General features: G+C 39.3%; 2 non-coding genes across 2 annotated transcripts; both read left to right on the top strand.

Moving 5' to 3' along the window:
* The first annotated feature begins 4,148 nt into the window (after window positions 1-4,148).
* On the top strand, window positions 4,149-4,256 carry LOC130964176 (small nucleolar RNA R71). The gene has a single exon (XR_009080281.1). It is a non-coding gene; the product is annotated as a small nucleolar RNA R71 (small nucleolar RNA).
* Window positions 4,257-14,443: 10,187 nt separating this feature from the next.
* Window positions 14,444-14,551, top strand: LOC130963778 (small nucleolar RNA R71). Its single transcript, XR_009079897.1, has one exon. It is a non-coding gene; the product is annotated as a small nucleolar RNA R71 (small nucleolar RNA).
* Window positions 14,552-15,852: the final 1,301 nt, after the last annotated feature.

Below are 15,852 nucleotides of genomic sequence, written 5' to 3'. Positions count from 1 at the left end.
TTTCTTAGGAAATAAGCAAGTTTTGGATGAAATTTCATTTATACCTTGATTCAAGCAACTATTGTGAATTTTACATGATTTCATAAGGATTATGCAAGGATTGAATGACAAATTGATGATGCATAATTTCATGACTTGGGCTAGAGCTTTGATACACTTTATTTGCTTGATTTCAGGACAAAGGAAGCAAGAAAAAGCCACGTTTGCAGTCACGTTAACCTAATTAATGTAACCACTAACGTGGAATAGGGATAAGCTTGTAGCGTTAATGAAAAAGGTGATCGTCAATAACGCCTGTGAAGCCATCATAAGCCCACGTTAATAGCCACGTTAACTAGGTTAACGTGGTAGTTAATGTGGAGAAAAAGGGAAGCTCCAGCGTTAGTGGTAAAAGTGAATACCACTAACGCTATAAATTGGCAATTAGCCACGTTAAGAGTCACGTTAACTTAGTTAACGTGAAATCTAACGTGGAAGAGAAAGACAATGCCAATGTTAGTGACACTCACCTTTGTCACTAACGTTGGATTAAGCCAACATTGCCCACGTTATTGGTCACGTTAAGACCACTAACGTGAAAGTTAACATGGAGCTAAGCATGATGAGCCAACGTTAGTGACACTCACCTTTGTCACTAACGTTAGAGATGGCATTCACTACCACGTTAGTGGCCACGTTAACCTAGTTAACGTGAACTCTAACATGGAGAAGAGGGGCGTTTGGAGCGTTAGTGACAAAGGTAAGTGTCACTAACGCTCTCGAAGCTTAGGCATGCCCATGTTCAGAGCCACGTTAACCTAGTTAACGTGAACTCTAACGTGGGGAAAGGGGGCACAATGTAATGTTACTGGAAAAGGTGATTCCCAATAACGTTTGCGAAGGATCATGAGTCAACGTTAGTGGTCACGTTAGTGCCACTAACGTCGAAGTTAACGTGGACCATTTTGGGGTTGGAACGTTAGTGAGAAAGGTGATTGCCACTAACGTTCTCGAATCCACATTTTCACTTAGCATTAACGCCACTAACGTCCTAACTAACGCCCATGCCTAACTCACACTTTTCTGCAAGCTGAGCCCACTGAAGATTGTACTTGCTTCAACTCAAGATCTAAGGTCCACATCCAAGACTTGAAGACCTCACTAGAAGATCAAGAAGAGTAGTATATATAGGAGTAGTTTTGAACGATAGAGAAGCTTGGCACTTTGGAGAACTACCCTCTGTATATTTACTTTCTGCATTTTCTAGTTAAGCATGTATTCTTTTCTGCCATTTTCCATTCCCAGAGCTATAAACAACTAAACCCCTTTCATTGGGTTAGGGAGCTCTGTTGTAATTTGATGGATCAATTATAGTTTTCATTCTTCTTCCTCTTTCTTTTCTCTTGATTTGCTAGAAAGCTTTCAATCTTAATTCAATTGGTTAGTTGTCTTGGAAAAAAAACTCTCCATAATTGGATCTCCTCTAAGCCTTGGAAAAGGGAAGAGGAGATCATGCTAGAAATACTTTCTCATGTTGGACCAAATTGGGGTCTGGGTGGATATAGTGACATGTAATCCTCCCAACACTTTGATTTGGAAATACATGTGGTATAATCAGTGACCATACTTCATCTCTTCCCATGAGCAATTAAATCAAAGAATTGGGCAATTGTTCAAGCTTAGAGAGATTGGATTGCCAAGGAATTGGGATCCAATCACTTAAGATTGCCAAGGAGATCAATGAATGCATTGATTGAGGAAGAGATGAGAATGAACTTGATCCAGAGACTTCAACATCTTCTAAGCCCAATGAATTCCCCATTTCTGATCTTACCCATTCTCTTTACTTTCTGCCATTTATTTCCATGTTCATCTCCCCCAATCTCCATTTAAGATTATGCACTTTATTTTCTGTCATTTACTTTCTCGCCATTTAATTTTTCTACAATATCAACCACCTTCTGTTTAGCTCAACTAGCATACTCTTCCAACTAAAATTGTTTGACCAATTAATCCCTGTGGGATTCGACCTCACTCTATTGTGAGTTTTTACTTAACGACAATTCGGTATACTTGCTGAAGGGAAATTTGTTGAGAGACAAGTTTTCGTGCATCACTGCCCTTTTCTGGCGTTAAAGGCCAGTCTGCCTGCTTAGTTCTGGCGTTTAACCCCCAGAATGGTGCCAGGTTAGGCGTTTAAACACCCATTTTTCTACCGTTACTGACGTTTAAATGCCAGTTTACCTGCCAGTTATGGCGTTTAACGCCCAAATTGGTGCCAAGCTAGGCGTTAAACACCCATTTTGGTATCCTTACTGGCGTTTAAACGCCAGTAAGCCCGTCTTCCAAGCTGTGCTATTTTTGATGTTATTTTTGATTTTGCTTTAATTTTTGCAGTTGTTTTTGTGACTCCACATGATCATCATCCTAAAGAAAACATAAACTAACATAGATAAATAAAAAAATTGGGTTACCTTCCAATAAGCACTTCTTTAATGTCAATAGCTTGACAGTGAGCTCTTTTCAGAGCTTCACAATTGTTCATAGCATGATTGTGGCTTCCTAACACCAAACTTAGAGTTTGAGTGTGGGGGCTCTGCTTGACTCTGTATGGAGAGAGTTGGATGAAGCCTTTCATGCTTCTTCTCCATATTTACAGAGGAAGATCCTTGAGCCTTAAACAAAAGGTAGTCTTCATTCAACTGAAGGACTAACTCTTCTCTGTCCACATCAATTACAACCTTTGATGTGGCTAGAAAGGGTCTTCCAAGGATGATGGATTCATCCTCATCCTTCCCAGTGTCTAGGATTATGAAGTCAGCAGGGATGTAAAGGCCTTCAACCTTCACTAAGACATCCTCTACAAGTCCATAAGCCTTTTTCATTGATCTGTCTGCCGTCTCCAATGAGATTCTTACAGCTTGTACCTCAAAGATTCCTAGTTTCTCAATTATAGAGAGTGGCATGAGGTTGATGCCTGACCCCAGGTCACACAGAGCTTTCTCAAAGGTCATGGTGCCAATGGTGTAAGGTATTAAGAACCTTCCGGGATCCGGTTTCTTTTAAGGTATCTTCAGCTGAACCATGGCGTTTAGTTCATTAATGAGCAATGGAGGTTCATCCTCCCAAGTCTCATTACCAAATAACTTGGCATTCAGCTTCATGATTGCTCCTAAATACTGAGCAACTTGTTCTCCAGCAATGACGTCATCTTCTTCAGAAGAAGAATATTCATCAGAGCTCATCAATGGTAATAGAAAATTTAGTGGAATCTCTATGGTCTCTACATGAGCCTCAGATTCTTTTATTTCCTCATGAGGGAACTCTCTAGTGGTCAGTGGACTTCCATTGAGGTCTTTCTCATTGGGAACCACTACCTCTTCCTCTTTTCCAGGTTCGGCCATGCGAGGTATGGTTATGGCCTTGCACTCTCTTTTTGGATTCTCTTCTATATTGCTTGGGAGAGTACTAGGAGGAGTTTCAGTAATTTTTTTACTCAGCTGACCAACTTGTGCCTCCAAATTTCTGATGGAGGACCTTGTTTCATTCATGAAACTGAGAGTGGCCTTAGATAGATCAGAGACTATGTTTGCTAAGCCAGAGAGGCTCTGCTCAGAATTCTCTGTTTGTTGTTGAGAAGATGATGGAAAAGGTTTGCTGTTGCTAAACCTATTTCTCCCACCATTATTGTTGTTGAAGCCTTGTTGAGGCTTCTGTTGATTCTTCCATGAGAAATTTGGATATTTCCTCCATGAAGGATTATAGGTATTTCCATAGGGTTCTCCCATGTAATTCACTTCTTCTATTGTAGGATTCTCAGGGTTATAAGCTTCTCCTTTAGATGAGGCGTCTTTAGCACTGCCGGATGTAGCTTGCAATCCAGTCAAATTCTGATAAATCAGATTGACTTGCTGAGTCAATATTTTATTCTGAGCCAATATGTCATTCAGAGTATCAATCTCAAGAACTTCTTTCTTCTGAGTCGTCCCATTGTTCACAGGATTTCTTTCAGAAGTATACATGTACTGGTTATTTACAACCATCTCAATGAGCTCTTGGGCTTCTGTAGGGGTTTTCAGGTGAAGAGATCTACCAGCAGAATGGTCTAATGACATCTTGGATAACTCACACAGACCATCATAGAATATACATATGATGCTCCATTCTGGAAGCATGTCAGAAGGACACCTTTTGGTTAATTGCTTGTATCTTTCCCAAGCTTCATAGAGGGATTCACCTTCCTTCTATCTGAAGGTTTGGACTTCCACTCTAAGCTTGCTCATCTTTTGAGGTGGAAAGAATTTAGTCATGAAAGCATTGACCAACTTTTCCCAAGAGTTCAGGCTTTCTCTAGTTTGTGAGTCCAACCATGTCCTAGCTCTATCTCTTACAGCAAAGGAAAAAAGCATAAGTTTGTTGACTTCGGGATCAACCCCATTGGTCTTAACAGTATCACAGATCTGCAAGAATTCAGCTAAGAACTGATGAGGATCTTCAGATGGAAGTCCATGAAACTTGCAATGCTGCTGCATCAAAGAAACCAATTGAGGCTTAAGCTCAAAGTTGTTTGCTTCAATGGTAGGAACTGAGATGCTTCCTCCATAGAAGTTGAAAGTTGGTGTAATATAGTCACCAAGCATCTTCCTTGCATCTCTGGCATTGTTGTTGGGTTTGGCTGTCATGTCTACTTTTTTGAAATTCTCTGAAAGGTCCTCTCCGAAGTGTTGTGCTTTAGCTTCTCTTAGCTTCTTCTTCAAAGTCCTTTCAGGTTCAGGATCAGCTTCAATAAGAATGTTTTTATCCCTGTTTTTGCTCATATGAAAAAGAAGAGAACAAAAGAGAGTAGTGAAATCCTCTATGTCACAGTATAAAGATTCTTTGAGGAGTCAGAAGAAAAGAAGAATAGAGGAATGAGGTAGAGAGAGAATAAGAAGAATTTGAACACAGAGAGAGAGAGAGAGAGAGAGAGAGGGTTCGAATTATAAGTAGAAGAGAAGTGTTAGCAAATAAATAGAAAGAGATGAGAGAGAGGGAGTATTCAAAAATTTGAAAAAGAAATAAAATAAAATTAGAATTGAAAACAATTAGTTAATTAAAAAGATTTTGGAAAAGATGGTTAGCGATTTTCGAAAAATTGGAAATGGAAAAGTGGTTAGGTGGTTTTGAAAAAAGATAAGAAATAGTAATTAGTTGAAAAAGATTTGAAAATAATTTTGAAAAGATAAGAAGTTAGAAAAAGATATTGAAATCAAAATTTAAAAAGATATGATTGAAAAATATTTGATTTTAAAAAGAGATGATTGAAAAAATATGACTGAAAAATATTTGATTTTTAAAAAGATATGCTTGAAAAGATATGATTGAAAAAGATTTGATTTTTAAAAATTGATGACTTGACTAACAAGAAATTAAAAGATATGATTCTAAAATTCAAAGGTGGAACCTCTCTTATCAAGAAAGTAATAGATTTGAGATTTTGAATCAAAACAATAATTGTTAGCAAGGATTTTTGAAAATATGAGATAAGATTAAGAAAAAGGTTTTTGAAAAATTAGTTTGTAAATTTTCAAAAACATTAAAAGAAAATAAAAAATGAAAGTTTAAAATATGTTTGATGTAAAAGGTTATGAATTAAAACATGAAAAATTGAAAAAAATTTGAATTGGAAACAAAATTACCTACCTTGTGTCATCCTAGCGTTAAACACCCAAGATGCTATCCATTCTGGCGTTTAACACCCAGAATGCTACCTCTTTGGGTGTTTAACGCCCAGCCAGGTATCCTGGCTGGCGTTGAACGCCAGAAATCCTTCTTTACTGGGAGTTTTTCTAAACACCCAGAATGCTGCCTGTTCTGGCGTTAAACGCCCAGAACGCTGCCCATTCTGGCGTTTAACGCCCAGAATGATAGCCATTCTGGCGTTTAACGCCCAAAGTGCCTCTTTACTGGCGTTTTGACACCAGTGGGCTCTTTTTCTCTATGATTCTTCTGTCTTATGTTCTGAATCTTCATTTTTCTGTATTATTTACTTGAAAAGATATATTATTTTTTTTATTTTTGAATTTCTAATGAAGAGATAGAAAAACAACAAAATGAAATAAAACATAAAAATGCAAGATCAAAACAAGTAATGCATGCAAGGACACTTTGAATGTCAAGATAAACACCAAGAACACTTTGAAGATCATGATGAACATCAAGAACATATTTTTGGAAATTTTTAAGGAAAGAAAGACATGCAAGACACCCAACTTAGAAATTTTGAATGTTCAGACACCATGATTTTGAAAATGCATATGAAAAACAACATAAAACACAAAACAAGAAAATCAAGAGATCGAACAAAGGAAATCATCAAGAACAACTTGAAGATCACAGAAGAACACAATGCATGAATTATTATTTTTTATTTTTTTATTTTTTGTCGAAAATAAAAATAAAAATTACCCAATCTAAGCAACAAGATAAACCGTCAGTTGTCCAAGACAACGGCGCCAAAAACTTGGTGCACGAAATTGCAATCACGCTTTTACAACTCTGCACAACTAACCAGCAAGTGCACTTAGTCATCCAAGTAATACCTTACTTGAGTAAGGGTCGATCCCACGGAGATTGCCGGCTTGAAGCAAGCTATGGTTATCTTGTAACTTTTAGTCAGGAGATTAATAATAAAATGGATTTTGTTTGTGAAAAGTAAAAGAGCATGAAAAGAATGGTACTTGTTATTCAATAATAGAGAGCAGGTTAGGGTTTCAGAGTTGCTCTGTCTTTTGAATTTCTGCTTTCCTACTGTCTTCTTCTTCCGAAAATGCATGTCCCTTCCATGGCAGGCTGTATGTTGGTGGATCACCGTTACCAATGGCTACCATCCGTCCTCTCAGTGAAAACATGTCCTCTACGGTTTCCCGCATGGCTAATCATCTGTCGGTTCTCACTTGTGTCAGAATAGGATACATTTATCCTTTTGCACACTTTCACTGCGCCCAACATTTGCGAGTTTGAAGCTTGTCACAGTCATCCCATCCCAGATCCTACTCGGAATACCACAGATAAGGTTTAGACTTTCCAGATCTCAGGAATGCTGCCAATTGGTTCTAGCCTATACCACGAAGGTTCAGATGTCACGAGTTTGAGTGCTCTATTATCAGGAGATGTAGGTCAAACTCGTGGATTAGAAATCCAAGAGATATGCATTCAAGCTGTCGCCCAATGACTACGTTAAGCTCATGTAGAACGGAAGTGGTTGTCAGGCACGCATTCATAAGTGGGGGAATGATGATGAGTGTTACGGATCATCACATTCTCCATGTTGAAATACGAGTGAGTATCTTAGAATAGAAACAAACGTGATTAAATAGAAAACAGTAGTAATTTCATTAATCCATGGAAACACAGCAGAGCTCCTCACCCCACTTATGGGGTTTAGAGGTTAATACTGTAGAAGATACAATAGGATTGGTCAAAAACGTCATAAGTTGCAAAATAAATCTCTAAAAGTAGTTTTTATACTAAACTAGTAACCTAGGTTTACAGAGAATGAGTAACTAGATGCAGAGAGTGCAGAAATCCACTTCCGGGGCCCACTTGGTGAGTGTTTGGGATGAGCTTCCTAGCTTTCACGTGCATGTTCCGTTTCTGAAGTTAAATGCCAGCTTAGATGCCATTTTGGGCGTTTAACTCCAGCTCTGGTGCTAGTTTTGGCATTTTACGCCAGAAAACGGTCTCTGGTGGGCGTTTAAACGCCAGTTTGGCCCATCAAATCTCGAGCAAAGTATGAACTATCATATATTGTTTGAAAGCCTAAGATGTCGACTTTCCAACGCAATTAAAAACGCGCCAATTGGATTTCTGTAGCTCTAGAAAATCCACTTCGAGTGTAGGAGGGTCAGAATCCAACAGCATCTGCAGTTCTTTTCCAGCCTCTGAATCAGATTTTTGCTCAGGACCCTAAATTTTAGCTAGAAAATACCTAAAATTACAGAAAAACACACCAACTCAAAGTAAAGTCCAAAAATGTGATTTTTGCATAAAATTAATAAAAATACAACAAAAAGTGAATAAAACATGCTAAAACTATATGAAAATTATACCAAAAAGTGTATAAAATATCCGCTCATCACAACACCAAACTTAAAATGTTGCTTGTCCCCAAGCAACTAGACAAATAAAATAGGATGAAAAGAAGATTGTGGTGTGGTGCACGAAATTGTGATCACTACTTTTCACAACTCAAAAAATCCCTGGTAATGAATCCAAAAACTTGGTGCTCAATACCATGGTATAAACACAACTTCGCACAACTAACCAGCAAGTGTACTGGGTCGTCCAAGTAATAAACCTTACGCGAGTAAGGGTCGATCCCACAGAGATTGTTGGTATGAAGCAAGCTATGGTCATCTTGTAAATCTCAGTCAGGCAGACTCAATTGGTTATGGAGGATAACATAAAATATAAGATAAGGATAGAGATACTTATGCAATTCATTGGTGAGAACTTCAGATAAGCGTATGAAGATGCTTTGTCCCTTCCGTCTCTCTGCTTTCCTACTGTCTTCATCCAATCCTTCTTACTCCTTTCCATGGTAAGCTGTATGTTGGGCATCACCGTTGTCAATGGCTACAGTCTCGTCCTCTCAGTGAAAATGTTCAACGCACCCTGTCACGGCACGGCTATTCAGCTGTCGGTTCTCGATCATGTCGGAATAGAATCCAGTGATTCTTTTGCGTCTGTCACTAACACCCCCTCAATCGCGAGTTTGAAGCTCATCACAGTCATTCAATCATTGAATCCTACTCAGAATACCACAGACAAGGTTTAGACCTTCCAGATTCTCTTGAATGCAGTCATCAATTCTAGCTTATACCATGAAGATTCCGGTTAAAGAATCCAAGAGATATCCACCCAATCTAAGGTAGAATGGAGGTGATTGACAGTCACACGTTCATAGGTGAGAATGATGATGAGTGTCACGGATCATCACATTCATCAAGTTGAAGAACAAGTGATATCTTGGAACAAGAACAAGCTGAATTGAATAGAAGAACAATAGTAATTGTATTAATACTCGAGGTACAGCAGAGCTGCACACCTTAATCTATTGTGTGTAGAAACTCCACCGTTGAAAATACATAAGAACAAGAGTGATCATTGGCTTCGGCCCCAGAGAGGGAACCAGAAGAACCAAGATCTGATCTAAGAACTAGACGTCCAAAGATGATCTAGAGATCTGAAGTGATCAAAAGATGAAAATACAATAGCAAAAGGTCCTATTTGTAGAGAACTAGTAGCCTAGGGTTTACAAAAATGAGTAAATGACATAAAAATCCACTTCCGGGGCCACTTGGTGTGTGTTTGGGCTGACCATTGAAGCATTTTCGTGTAGAGACTCTTCTTGGAGTTAAACGCCAGCTTTTGTGCCAGTTTGGACGTTTAACTCCCATTCTTGTGCCAGTTCCGGCGTTAAACGCCGGGCAGTTTTGAGCTGATTTGGAACGCCAGTTTGGGCCATCAAATCTTGGGCAAAGTATAGACTATTATACATTGCTGGAAAGCCCAGGATGTCTACTTTCCAACGCCGTTGAGAGCGCGCCAATTGGGCTTCTTTAGCTCCATAAAATCCACTTCGAGTGCAGGGAGGTCAGAATCCAACAGCATCTGCAGTCCTTTTAGTCTCTGAATCAGATTTTTGCTCAGATCCCTCAATTCAGCCAGAAAATACCTGAAATCACAGAAAAATACAAAAACTCATAGTAAAGTCCAGGAAAGTAATTTTTAACTAAAAACTAATAAAAATATACTAAAAACTAACTAAATCTACTAAAAACATACTAAAAACAATGCCAAAAAGCGTACAAATTATCCGCTCATCACAACACCAAACTTAAATTGTTGCTTGTCCCCAAGCAACTGAAAATCAAACAAGATAAAATGAAGAGAATATGCAATGAATTCCAAAAACATCTATGAAGATCAGTATTAATTAGATGAGCGGGGCTTTAGCTTTTTGCCTCTGAACAGTTTTGGCATCTCACTTTATCCTTTGAAATTCAGAATGATTGGCTTCTTTAGGAACTCAGAATCCAGATAGTGTTATTGATTCTCCTAGTTAAGTATGATGATTCTTGAACACAGCTACTTTATGAGTCTTGGCCGTGGCCCAAAGCACTCTGTCTTCCAGTATTACCACCGGATACACACATGCCACAGACACATAATTGGGTAAACCTTTTCAGATTGTGACTCAGCTTTGCTAGAGTCCCCAATTAGAGGTGTCCAGGGTTCTTAAGCACACTCTTTTTTCCTTGGATCACAACTTCATCACTTTTTTCTTTTTCTTCTTGCTTCATTTCTTTCTTTTTTTCGTTTTTTTTTTTTTGAATTCACTGCTTTTTTCTTGCTTCGAGAATCATTTTTATGATTTTTCAGATCCTCAGTAACATGTCTCCTTTTTCATCATTCTTTCAAGAGCCAACAATTTTAACATTCATGAATAACAAATTCAAAAGACATATGCACTGTTCAAGCATACATTCAGAAAACAAAAGTATTGCCACCACATCAAAATAATTAATCTGTTATAAAATCTGAAATTCATGCAATTCTTCTCTTTTTCAATTAAGAACATTTTTTTAAGAAAGGTGATGGATTCATAGGACATTCATAACTTCAAGGCATAGACACTAGTGATCATAAGAAACAAACATGGATAAACACAAGCATGAAAATTCGAAAAACAGGAAAATAAAGAACAAGGAGATTAAAGAATGGGTCCACCTTAGTGATGGCGGCTTGTTCTTCCTCTTGAAGATCTTATGGAGTGCTTGAGCTCCTCAATGTCTCTTCCTTGTCTTTGTTGGTCCTCTCTCATGATTCTTTGATCTTCTCTAATTTCATGGAGGAGGATGGAATGTTCTTGGTGCTCCACCCTTAGTTGTCCCATGTTGGAACTCAGTTCTCCTAGGGAGGTGTTGATTTGCTCCCAATAGTTTTGTGGAGGAAAGTGCATCCCTTGAGGTATCTCAGGGACTTCATGATGAGTGGGGTCTCTTGTTTGCTCCATCCTTTTCTTAGTGATGGGCTTGTCCTCATCAATGAGGATGTCTCCTTCTATGTCAACTCCAACTGAATAACAGAGGTGACAAATGAGATGAGGAAAGGCTAACCTTGCCAAGGTAGAGGGCTTGTCCGCCACCTTATAGAGTTCTTGGGCTATAACCTCATGAACTTTCACTTCCTCTCCAATCATGATACTATGAATCATGATGGCCCGGTCTATAGTAACTTCGGACCGGTTGCTAGTGGGAATGATTGAGCGTTGGATAAACTCCAACCATCCTCTAGCCACGGGCTTGAGGTCATGCCTTCTCAGTTGAACCGGCTTCCCTCTTGAATCTCTCTTCTATTGGGCGCCCTCTTCACAAATGTCTGTGAGGACTTGGTCCAACCTTTGATCAAAGTTGACCCTTCTAGCGTAAGGATGTTCATCTTATTGCATCATGGGCAAGTTGAATGCCAACCTTACATTTTCCGGACTAAAATCTAAGTATTTCCCCCGAACCATTGTAAGCCAATTCTTTGGGGTCCGGGTTCACACTTTGATCATGGTTCTTGGTGATCCATGCATTGGCATAGAACTCTTGAACCATTAAGATTCTGACTTGTTGAATGGGGTTGGTAAGAACTTCCCAACCTCTTCTTCTAATCTCATGTCGGATCTCCAGATATTCACTCTTTTTGAGTTTGAAAGGGACCTCGGGGATCACCTTCTTCAAGGCCACAATTTCATAGAAGTGGTCTTGATGCACCCTTGATATGAATCTCTCCATCTTCCATGACTCGGAGGTGGAAGCTTTTGCCTTGCCTTTCCTCTTTCTAGAGGTTTCTCCGGCCTTAGGTGCCATAAATGGTTATGGAAAAACAAAAAGCAATGCTTTTACCACACAAAACTTAAAAGGTTTGCTCGTCTTCGAGCAAAAGAAGAAAGAAGAGAGTAGAAGAAGAAGAAATAGAGGAGATGGAGATGGCTTTGTGGTTCGGCCAAGGGGGAGAAGTAGTGTTTAGGTTGTGTGAAAATGAAGGAGTGAAGATGGGTTTATATAGGGGTGGAGAGACGGGTAGGGTTCGGTCATGTAAGGGTGGGTTTGGGAGGGAAAGTGGTTTGAATTTTGAATGGTAAGGTAGGTGGGGTTTTATGAAGGATGGATGTGAGTGGTGAAGAGAATAGTGGGATTTGATAGATGAGGGGTTTTTGGGGAAGAGTGGTAGAGGTGATTGGTGAATGAGTGAAGAAGAAGAGAGAGGGTGGTGGGGTAGGTGGGGATCCTATGGGGTCCACAGATCCTGAGGTGTCAAGGAAAATTCAACCCTGCACCAAGTGGCGTGCAAAAATGAACCCTTTGCCAATTCTGGCGTTAAACGCCGGGCTAGTACCCATTTCTGGCGTTTAACGCCAGCTTCTTGCCCTTTTCTGGCGTTTAACGCCAGTCTGGTGCCCCTTTCTAGCGTTAAACGCCCAGAATGGTGCCAGACTGGGCATTAAACGCCCATTTGCTGCACTTACTGGCGTTTAAACGCCAGCAAGGCCTTTCTCCAGGGTGTGCTATTTTTCTTTCTGTTTTTCATTCTGTTTTTGCTTTTTCAATTGATTTTGTGACTTCCCATGATCATCAACCTATAAAAATCATAAAATAACAAAAGAAATAGATAAATAAAATTGGGTTGCCTACCAACAAGCGCTTCTTTAATGTCAGTAGCTTGACAGTGGGCTCTCATGGAGCCTCACAGATACTCAGAGCAATGTTGGAACCTCCCAACACCAAACTTAAAGTTTGAATGTGGGGGTTCAACACCAAACTTAGAGTTTGGTTGTGGCCTCCCAACACCAAACTTAGAGTTTGATTGTGGGGGCTCTGTTTGACTCTGTTTTGAGAGAAGCTCTTCTTGCTTCCTCTCCATATTTACAGAGGGATATCCTTGAGCCTTAAACACAAGAGATTCTTCATTCACTTGAATTATCAATTCTCCTCTGTCAACATGAATCACAGCCTTTGCTGTGGCTAGGAAGGGTCTGCCAAGGATGATGGATTCATCCATCCACTTCCCAGTCTCTAGGACTATGAAATCAGCAGAGATGTAATGGTCTTCAACTTTTACCAGAACATTCTCTACAAGTCCATAAGCTTATTTTCTTGAGTTGTCTGCCATCTCTAGTGAGATTCTTGCAGCTTGCACCTCAAGGATCCCTAGCTTCTCCATTACAGAAAGAGGCATGAGATTTATGCTTGACCCTAGGTCACACAGAGCCTTCTCAAAGGTCATGGTGCCTATGTTACAAGGGATTGAGAACTTCCCAGGGTCCTGCCTCTTTTGAGGTAATTTCTGCCTAGTCAAGTCATCCAGTTCTTTGGTGAGCAAAGGTGGTTCATCCTCCCAAGTCTCATTACCAAATACTTGTTATTTAGCTTCATGATTGCTCCAAGGTATTTAGCAACTTGCTCTTCAGTGACATCTTCATCTTCTTCAGAGGAAGAATACTCATCAGAGCTCATGAATGGCAGAAGTAAATCCAATAGAATCTCTATGGTCTCAGTGTGAGCCTCAGATTCCCATGGTTCCTCATTAGGGAACTCATTGGAGGCCAGTGGACGTCCATTGAGGTCTTCCTCAGTGGCGTTCACTGCCTCTTCCTCCTCTCCAAATTCGGCCATGTTGATGGCCTTGCACTCTCCTTTTGGATTCTCTTCTGTATTGCTTGGAAGAGTACTAGGAGGGAGTTCAGTAACTTTCTTGCTCAGCTGACCCACTTGTGCCTCCAAGTTTCTAATGGAGGACCTTGTTTCAGTCATGAAACTTTGAGTGGTTTTGATTAGATCAGAGACCATGGTTGCTAAGTCAGAGTGGTTCTGCTTAGAATTCTCTGTCTGTTGCTGAGAAGATGGTGGAAAAGGCTTGCCATTGCTAAACCTGTTTCTTCCACCATTATTGTTGTTGAAACCTTGTTGAGGTCTCTGTTGATCCTTCCATGAAAGATTTAGATGATTTCTCCATGAAGAATTATAGGTGTTTCCATAGGGTTCTCCCAGGTAATTCACCTCTTTCATTGAAGGGTTCTCAGGATCATAAGCTTCTTCTTTAGATGAAGCATCCTTAGTACTGCTTGGTGCATTTTGCATTCCAGACAGACTTTGAGAAATCAAATTGACTTGCTGAGTCAATATCTTGTTCTGAGCCAATATGGCATTCAGAGTATCAATCTCAAGAACTCCTTTCTTCTGATTTGCCCCATTATTCACAGGATTCCTCTCAGAAGTGTACATGAATTGGTTATTTGCAACCATTCAATTAGTTCTTGAGCTTCTGCAGGCATCTTCTTTAGATGAAGAGATCCTCCAGCAGAGCTATCCAAAGACATCTTGGACAGTTCAGACAGACCATCATAGAAAATACCTATGGTGCTCCATTCAGAAAGCATATCAGAGGGACACTTTCTGATCAATTGTTTGTATCTTTCCCAAGCTTCATAGAGGGATTCACCTTCTTTCTGTCTGAAGGTTTGGACTTCCACTCTAAGCTTACTCAATTTTTGAGGTGGAAAGAACTTTGCCAAGAAGGCATTGACTAGCTTTTTCCAAGAGTTCAGGCTTTCTTACAGCAAAAGGAAATAGCATAAGTCTGTAGACTTCAGGGTCAACCCCATTAGTCTTGACAGTGTCACAGATTTGCAAGAATTCAGCTAAAAACTGATGAGGATCTTCCAATGGAAGTCCATGGAACTTGCAATTCTGTTGCATTAGAGAAACTAATTGAGGCTTAAGCTCAAAGTTGTTTGCTCCAATAGCAGGGATAGAGATGCTTCTCCCATAGAAGTTGGGAGTAGGTGCAGTAAAGTCACCCAGCACCTTCCTTGCATTGTTGGCATTGTTGTTGTTTTCGGCTGCCATGGGTTCTTCTTCTTTGAAGATTTCTGTTAGGTCCTCTACAGAGAGTTGTGCCTTAGCTTCTCTTAGCTTTCGCTTCAAAGTCCTTTCAGGTTCAGGGTCAGCCTCAACAAGAATGCTTTTGTCTTTGCTCCTACTCATATGAAAGAGAAGAGAACAAGAAAATATGGAATCCTCTATGTCACAGTATAGAGATTCCTTGAGGTGTCAGAGGAAAAGAAAATTAGAAGGAAGAAGTAGAAGAATTCGAACTTATCAAGAGAGATGGAGTTCGAATTGTTCATTGAGGAATAGTGTTAGTCCATAAATAGAAGGATGTGAGAAGAGAGGAAGAAATTTTCGAAAATTAAGTAAAAGATTTTAAAAATATTTTGAAAAATTCTCGAAATTAAAGTTGAAAAAGAAATAAAGTGATTTTGAAAAAGATTTTGAAAAAGATATGATTGAAAACTATTTTGAAAAAGATGTGATTTTTAAAAATTAATGACTTGGCTAACAAGAAAAGATATGATTCAAATATTAAACCTCTCTCAACAGAAAAGGCAACACACTTGGAATGTTGAATCAAATCATTAATTGTTAGTAAGTATCTTTAAAAATGGAAAGAAATTGATTTTGAAAAGATATGATTGAAAATATTTGATTTGAAAAAGATTTGATTTTGAAAAACTTTTGAAAACTTGAAAAAAAATTGCATTAAAAACAAAATCTTCCCTCTTGTGCCATCTTGGCGTTAAACACCCAGAATGGTATCCATTATGGCGTTTAACGCCCAAAATGCTACCCTTTTGGGCGTTATACGCCCAGCTAGGTCTCCTGGCTGGCGTTTAAACGCCAGTTTTTCCTTCTTCACTGGGCGTTTTGAACGCCCAGCTTTTTCTGTGTAATTCCTCTGCTGCATGTACTGAATCATCAGTTCTCTGTATTATTGTCTTAA

Source organism: Arachis stenosperma, chromosome 2 (assembly GCF_014773155.1).
Source record: "Arachis stenosperma cultivar V10309 chromosome 2, arast.V10309.gnm1.PFL2, whole genome shotgun sequence".
Lineage (NCBI taxonomy): Eukaryota > Viridiplantae > Streptophyta > Magnoliopsida > Fabales > Fabaceae > Arachis > Arachis stenosperma.
This window is presented reverse-complemented; position numbering and strand designations above follow the sequence as displayed.